The 7349-nt window shown below is 39.4% G+C and overlaps 1 long non-coding RNA gene across 1 annotated transcript in view; it reads right to left on the bottom strand.

Annotated features, from left to right (window-relative positions):
* Positions 1-3227: 3227 nt before the first annotated feature.
* Positions 3228-7349, bottom strand: part of LOC144690479 (uncharacterized) — a 30923-nt gene continuing 26801 nt past the window's right edge. The window contains exon 3 of the long non-coding RNA XR_013578898.1: positions 3228-3388. This is a non-coding gene — a long non-coding RNA (uncharacterized LOC144690479). The remainder of the gene's footprint in view (positions 3389-7349) is intronic.

The raw sequence follows: 7349 nt of genomic DNA, 5'->3' as shown, positions 1-7349 counted from the left end.
AGTACTGTAACGGTTCAGTACTTTAAAATTACAAATTATGGTTATAATTACATCAGGAAAAAATGGGACATTTTAACTGGAACACCAATGAGCAGAGGACTTAATATGTAATCAAAATAATTAAAACTTGTTTTTTGCTGTTCAGTGAACTTTGTTTCTAAGCTATATCTCTGCAGTTTTCCCAGTCCATCCCTCAGGTAGATTTCTCTACACTGGCTATGCTTCAGTCTCTTGTGCAGGTCAGTATGCCAGGTAGTAATTCATAAGTAATTTTCGCTACTCTTATATTGTCCCAGGTCAGAGAGCACAGGTTAGATGTTGAGTAAAGATGGATCTGCATGGTCCCATCAAGCTTGTTGCTGATTCTGTTGTGTTCCAGGTGCTCCCCTGTTTGATCTTGTAGGCAATGGCATGTTTTTGGAGTGACTATAAATGAGCCATTTCCTTTGCCGCCATCGCCTTGAACTTGGTTTCCTGTATCTTGAGATTGTAGTCATGGGAGTAGAGAAATGTCAGTGGTAATTCTTACCTGCTTCTATACTGTCACAGATCAAGCACTACAGGTTATTGTAAACTTCCACCAAACCGAGCTTGCCCTTTAGTCATGGCTTGGTTTAAGCACACCTCTGAGTCCAAAGGTTGCTTGTTTCAAGTCCCACTACAAAAATCTAAGCGCAAAATCTAGGCTGACAGTCCAATACAGTACTGAGGGAATTCTGTGCTAATGGAAGTGCTTTCCTTTAAATGAGATGGTAAACCATGGCCCAGTCAGATGGATGTGAAAGTGTCCATGGCACCATTTCTTCGAGCAGGGCAGCTCTCCCTGGTATCCTGGCCAATATCTATCCCTCAACCAACATTGGTTTGAAAAAAACAGATTATCTGGTCATTGTCACATTGCTGTTTGTGGGACTTTACTATGTGCAAATTGGCTGCTGCGTCTTGTGCATTACAACAATACCCATACTTCAAAAGTACTGTATTGAGTTGGCTGTAAAGAGCTTTGAAACTGATGTTGAGAAAGGTGCTATTTAAATACAAAGCTTCAGGTCTGCTGCAACATGCATTGGATAGAATAAACTTCAACTTTGCTGCCCTTGTAGTCATGCTTCAATCTCTGCCTTCTCACATGCTTTTGTTTGCTGCACTCGCATTCTCTCGCTTTGCTGATGACACGCACATGCTTTTCATTGCTTCTCTCACAAATGCCTGATTGTCACATTCACACGCTCAGCTGCCATTAGACCATTCCTTTGCCATTTTTTTCCAAGTAATTTAATACTCTTGCATTGTAACTGCTTTATCCTCAATTCATTTGGATGCAATGTTAAATCAAAGCCCTGGATGCACAAGATCGCATGCTACTATTTAAAGAGCAGAAGAGTTCTCCCTATGTCTTAGTCAATATTAATCCTCTACCAACATTATTAAGAGAGATTATTTGGAAATTGAAAGTTCTTTTTCCTTTGCTTCTAATTACTGAATGCAGTAAAGGCAGCAATGCCCCACTGGGGCATTGTATGTGGGCTCAGGCTTGTGGGAGGCTGAGCCCAATTTGGTCCTTATCTGACTTTCACGTGCACTTTTCAGCAGAATCACAGGAACCTGATCAGGAACTTGTGTTCTTGCTGATTCTGCCTTTGCCTTAACCCAGAGGCTGTCTGTCACCCTGGCTGAAATCGTTTGACAGCGTAAACTGCGAATTACAATGGAGACCTTCCTAGCCTGTGTTGCCAATGGGCCATGGTTTGGGCATGGGAGACGATGCATCATAAAAGGAATGCTGAACATGTCATCTGTTCTTTGTGCAATGGATGTCAGCACACATTGTTGCATCAAGAATTTACCCTCCTTATAAGCTTTTTTCACCATAATATAGCTCCTTCAAATACAAAGTAACCTGATGCATCAATTTTTTATGTGCTGTTTGCTCCAATTGAACTTCTTCCATCACAGTAACTATTGTACCTGTAGATGGCACTGTAATAGAAGTCAATGCTACAGGAATTGAAAATCTTCACCCAGCTTGACGTCCCTCATACGTGCTACTTGATAGGGGTGAAACGGCAAAAATATTTGCTGAATAGTTCTAACTTTCTCCCTGCCTTGTACCTGTAAGTGTCACTGTAACATGCAGTGCTAAATCTGTTATTTATCATAGCCTTGTGAGGTTGTAATGTTCTTTTTGAGGCTGCATGCTGATGTGCATTATGTTTTCAGTAGCTGTGTGTCTATGAATGGGAAAGGACCCTGGAAGAATTTCAAGTAATGCCACTGGATTTCTTCACCTGAGCAGGTTAATTAAATATCTCATCCAAAGGACAGCAATGAGGAAGTCTCCTGGCATTTCACTGCAGTGTCATCCTAGGTTATGTCCCAGGATTGGGAGTTGAACCCACAACCGCCTTTGAGGTGAGAGTGCTACCACTGAGGCACATTGATACTTAAAAGATCCATGACCTTATGTCACCTTTTTTGCATACCTGTAAGAGAATATTTCCACTTATTGCACTTTGCACAGGCAGATTTGCTTAGAGCAGGAGGTTGCTGTTACCACGATTAGTAAATCAGCAACAAAAAGTTATCAATATTAGTCGTGTAGACAAGGCAAATTTTGGGCATGTTGGTAAACTGGTTTTGTAATTTCAAAATTATTTTCATAATTGAGTTAATTTTCCTTTAATGGCAAACATCATGATTTCTAAGTTCTGCCCAATGTTTATATCAGATGAGCTAATCATCTCCTGTGCCTAACTAATTAATGCTGTTGGACTCTTGGGGAAAATTGGGATCCTAGTCAGTAATTCCAGAACTCAATTAACAGATTACTAATTGGTCCTAAATAACAGAACTGTAACCTCTTTGAATAGGCCGCATACAATCTGAAGTAAGAATCCCTCAGTCTTGTGCCAATTTCCCAAGCCAATTCTCTCACCAACTACAACCCAGTTCTAGTCATGTCGCCAAAAATGCAAGTTACCAATGGAGAAAGTACTTGAACCAGAGACGTAGTTAGATTAGATTTTGTCATCTCAGCTGTACAAATCATGTTGGAATTCACATTTGGATTGCACAAGGCACAAGAACTACAGCATATCACAAAGCATCTTAGTATTGCTACTAGCGATGTGTTTTGTAACTTAGTTACAAAAAATTTATTGCTGGGATTATTGCAATCATTAATTCATACTTAACGTTTAATAAAAATGTGTTTTTGTTGTCCATAGTTACTGGTGTCAGGTCGGGTGTTAAAGCTGCTATGTAAGGGCAGTAGATGGCATCAATGGGCAGTTGAGTAACCTAACCAGAAAGCCTCCTGAAAATGCCAGGGAAATCCCATTGAAAGGTGGATGAGCGAATCCTCAAATGAGCAAACTGTATCCTCAGCCTGTAAAACATGATGCAGATGCAACATGAGTTAATGAAAGAGAAACCTTGGGTAATCCAAAACACAATAATTGGTGGGGTAGATAGAGAGAAATTATTCCCTCTGATGAGGGAATCTATAATGAGAGCATAACCTGAAAAATAGAGCTAACCGTGTTTAGGGGTGATGTCAGGAAACACTTCTTCACACAATTTCTATTCCTTTGTGGATTTGGGCATTACTGGCAAGGCCACCATTCGTTGCCCCTCCCTAAACTGAGTGGCATTCTAGACCATTTTACATATACCATGCTAACACATCTCCATTTCCACTTTATGTAGCAGGCTCCTAAGGTTATGTGGCTTGAAGAAGGAAGGAACAGAAAGATGAACCCTTGCACTAAAACCCACTCTGGTGCTTGTTTTTTCCCTAAAATCACCTTTAAATCCCACTCTGTTATTTGGTCTTTCAGTCCCATTACTTTTTAAATCCCACTCTTTTGTTTGGTTTTAAACCCATTTGGTGTTTTATTTTCGAAACTGGCTTTGCTTTAATGTTACGTTGTGTGCTGTTGTTGATTTTTTTAAACCCCAATCTTGGATTTCCTTTTTAAAAGCACGGCTCTGGTGTATGTTTTAGCTCCTGTTCTGGTGCTTGTCCCACTGCGACCATTTTTCAATCAGGTCCCTGGCCCCTTCTCTTTTTAGAACTGCCCCTGCCATCTTAAAAAAATCAAAACTTGTAAGCGATAACTTCTAAATTAAATTGAAAAATGCCAGAATTATGATATTCAAAATATTCTTACACTGTGCTGATAGATTGCTGTAACATATATGGTTAGGAAGACATCAGAATTTGCTGTTTGTTTCTTATAGTAATTGAGTGCCACAGACAAAATGCATGATTTCAGTTAAAACGTGTAATAACAGTAAAACAATATTTTACATTTTTTTTTTTCTCGAGAGATATCTAGGCAGGCCAACAGTGAATTAAATGGGAGGATTAAAGACTTTGCTTCCCACTTGTAGGTTTAAGACATAAACCCAGGGATTATGACGTCAGGAGAGGAGAAATTGAGTTGAGAGAGCAGAGTGCGTTGGTAATTCGCCATGATCTGAAACTGCCCGAGTCAATGCATTTACAACCTTTCATTACAAATATCTGTGATATAAACCTAAATTCTACGACATTTTATTGAAGATACCTTCGCCTTGTCACAAGTAAGTCACAACATTGGGTGAGTTCCTGTTGATAGTGACAGGGGAAAATGTGAAAAATAAACGTTATTTTCCTTTAGCAAGTTAATACTTTTAAAAAATGCAGCAGATTGACATATTGGAAACTCCAGTCATTTGGACCTGAGCATTAAAGATATGGTAAGCTTTGATAAGAAATGTAGTTAAGTGTGATTACACAATGAGTTATGGAACTACAAAATAACAGAAGGTAATAGGTTGGTGAACAGTTGATGAATGTTCATGCTTTTAAGCAATTGTTTTTTTAGAGCTATGCACATGATATTCACATGATTCCTGAATTTAAAGCATGGCTTGTCCAGCTCTCCAGTATCAGCTCCTCTGTCGTTGGAGTGGAAGAGAGAAATAAAGCTTACACATTTTACAACACGTGTAAACCACTGACTTCTACATGAGCCATATGGTGGCAGATGTGAGTGGATGCTTAGTTTTATATCCAGTACTTACAACAGGTTTATTTACAGTGCTAATATTTGTAATACTTTTTTTAAAACACTTCCTGATTTACCTCATCTTGCTTTTATTCAGTGACCTGCATTATGTACCTTTGTCCTTCATCTTAGCTTCTTAATAATATTAATACTAGGTGAGAAGAATAGTATTACCGTTAATTGATGTTGCATTTGCTTTAAAAAAAAGTAGTTGGAAATTTAATGGTGAAGCTTGGTCTAGTGTGGAACAAGATTTGGTGAAATCTTTTCATTGCATTGGGCTAGCGCTGTTCAGCTGATGTTAATTGAATGGAGGATGGTCAGTGATATTGAAGCAGAAACAACATTAATTCCCAGTTTGAATCATCTTAGCCAGATGGTTTAAAAGAGCTGGGAGTCTATATTTATGTTTCTCTAAAATGTGGGGGTGATTCAGTCAAGGTTTATAAAATGATGAAGGGAACAGATTGTTTTTGAGGAGACTGTTTGTTCCAATTAAATATGGAGGATCAGGGGTCACAATCTGATGTCATGCCATGTGAGGCCAGAACTGGGCTAGATGCCAAAAGGTGGCTCTTTTCCTAGAGAACAGTGGATCTCTGGAACAGGTTCCCAGCTTATGTGGTGGATGCAAGTTCATGGAATTCCTTTAAGCAAGAGCTGGGCCTGTTCCTGGCTAGGACAGAGATTGTCTTGTACCAAAGGTAAGTGCTGCATGACATTAATCAGGGCGAGAGTGATTTTCTGGACCAGCTTCTATTTCCTACGACAGTATTGTGCATCTTCCAAGAATTTGTATGGTTTTGGATGGGTTAAAGAATGTACATATTGTGATGCACAAGCCATTGCAGTTGTGTGGGATAGGCTGGATGGACCAGAGAGTCTTTTTCTGTCCATTGTTGTCTTTATGTTCACATATTCCGTTACACGCTGCTTAGTACGGCTACCTGCTGAAAGGTAGGTATCATCAGTGTGACTCAGAAGCGGGGGTCCTTTTACACAGCCGGTGCAATACAAACATACGAACAAGGAACAGGAGTAGGCCATTCAGCCCCTCGAGCCTGCTCTGCCATTTAATGAGATCATGGCTGATCTGATAGTAACCTGAATTCTACATTCTACCTGCCCCTGATAACCTATCACCCCCTTGCTTACCAAGAATATATCCACCTCAGCCTTAAAAACATTCAAAGACTCTGCTTCCTCCACCTTTTCAGGAAGAGACTTCCAAAGACTCACGACCCTCTGAGTGAAAAGAAAATTGCCTCATCTCTGTTTTAAATGGGCGACTCCTTATTTTTGAACAATCACGCAATGATGCAGTAATGTCCACATAACAATCATTTATGAGTTTGAGTCAAATTAACCAAAAGAATTAATTACAGAGCTTTGAAGTACACCAGATCCCCTCACTTTCCTGCCAATATCTATGTAGACAATAGTGAGACCCTGAGGTCATAACAAAGATTCCTTACATTGCACACTAGCTATTGGAATGTATCCAGATGCTGTCTTCTAGACGAGACGTTAAACCAAACTCCCATCTGCCCCCTCCTGTGGATGCAAGCAGTCCTGTGGCACCATTTTGAAGAGGAGCACAGAATTTATCCCCAGTGTTCTGGCCAATATTTATCCCTCAATCAACATCACAAAAACAGGTTATCTTGTCATTATCACAGTGCCGTTTGTGGGAGCTTGCTGGCTGCTCTGTTTCCTGCATTACAATCATAACTACACTGGTTGTAAAACACTTTGGAATGTCCAGTGGTCATGAAAAGTGGAATATAAATTCGTAATTTTTTTCATGTTGGATACATGCTACTACCAAACTGCGTCTTTGCGTAAGCGATTTTATTTTTGTAAGGCAGATGAAAGAATATTAAACCATATAATACAATGAAATAGATATTTCTCTACTCCTCAGTAAAAGAAATAACACAGACACCATTTGCTTTCTCACTAAACATAGACCTAAAATTGAAATTTGTTTACCATTGCTGCTATCTAGCTTAATTCTCTCTTAAATGGCAAAGAAATTTTAGAACATATAACTTTGCAATTGGCTGCAAGATCCAAACAAGCTGTAAACTGGCTGAAAAAATTCTGTAATGGCAGCTCTGTGACCACTGAGCTATCTATTAAGGAGATCACCAGCTAATCAATGTTCATGTACCTTTCTGACAGGTCTCAAAGCCAGTTCAGAGCTTTTTCTTCAATCTCTGACAAGGTCGCTTGGAATCATCTCTATCCCAAGCTATCCTCAAGCTAAAGAGTAGATCTCTTGTTACATTCGAT

Source organism: Cetorhinus maximus, chromosome 15, assembly GCF_964194155.1.
Source record: "Cetorhinus maximus chromosome 15, sCetMax3.hap1.1, whole genome shotgun sequence".
Classification (NCBI taxonomy): domain Eukaryota; kingdom Metazoa; phylum Chordata; class Chondrichthyes; order Lamniformes; family Cetorhinidae; genus Cetorhinus; species Cetorhinus maximus.
The sequence above is the reverse complement of the archived record's forward strand: the minus strand, read 5'-3'. Positions and strand labels throughout refer to the sequence as shown.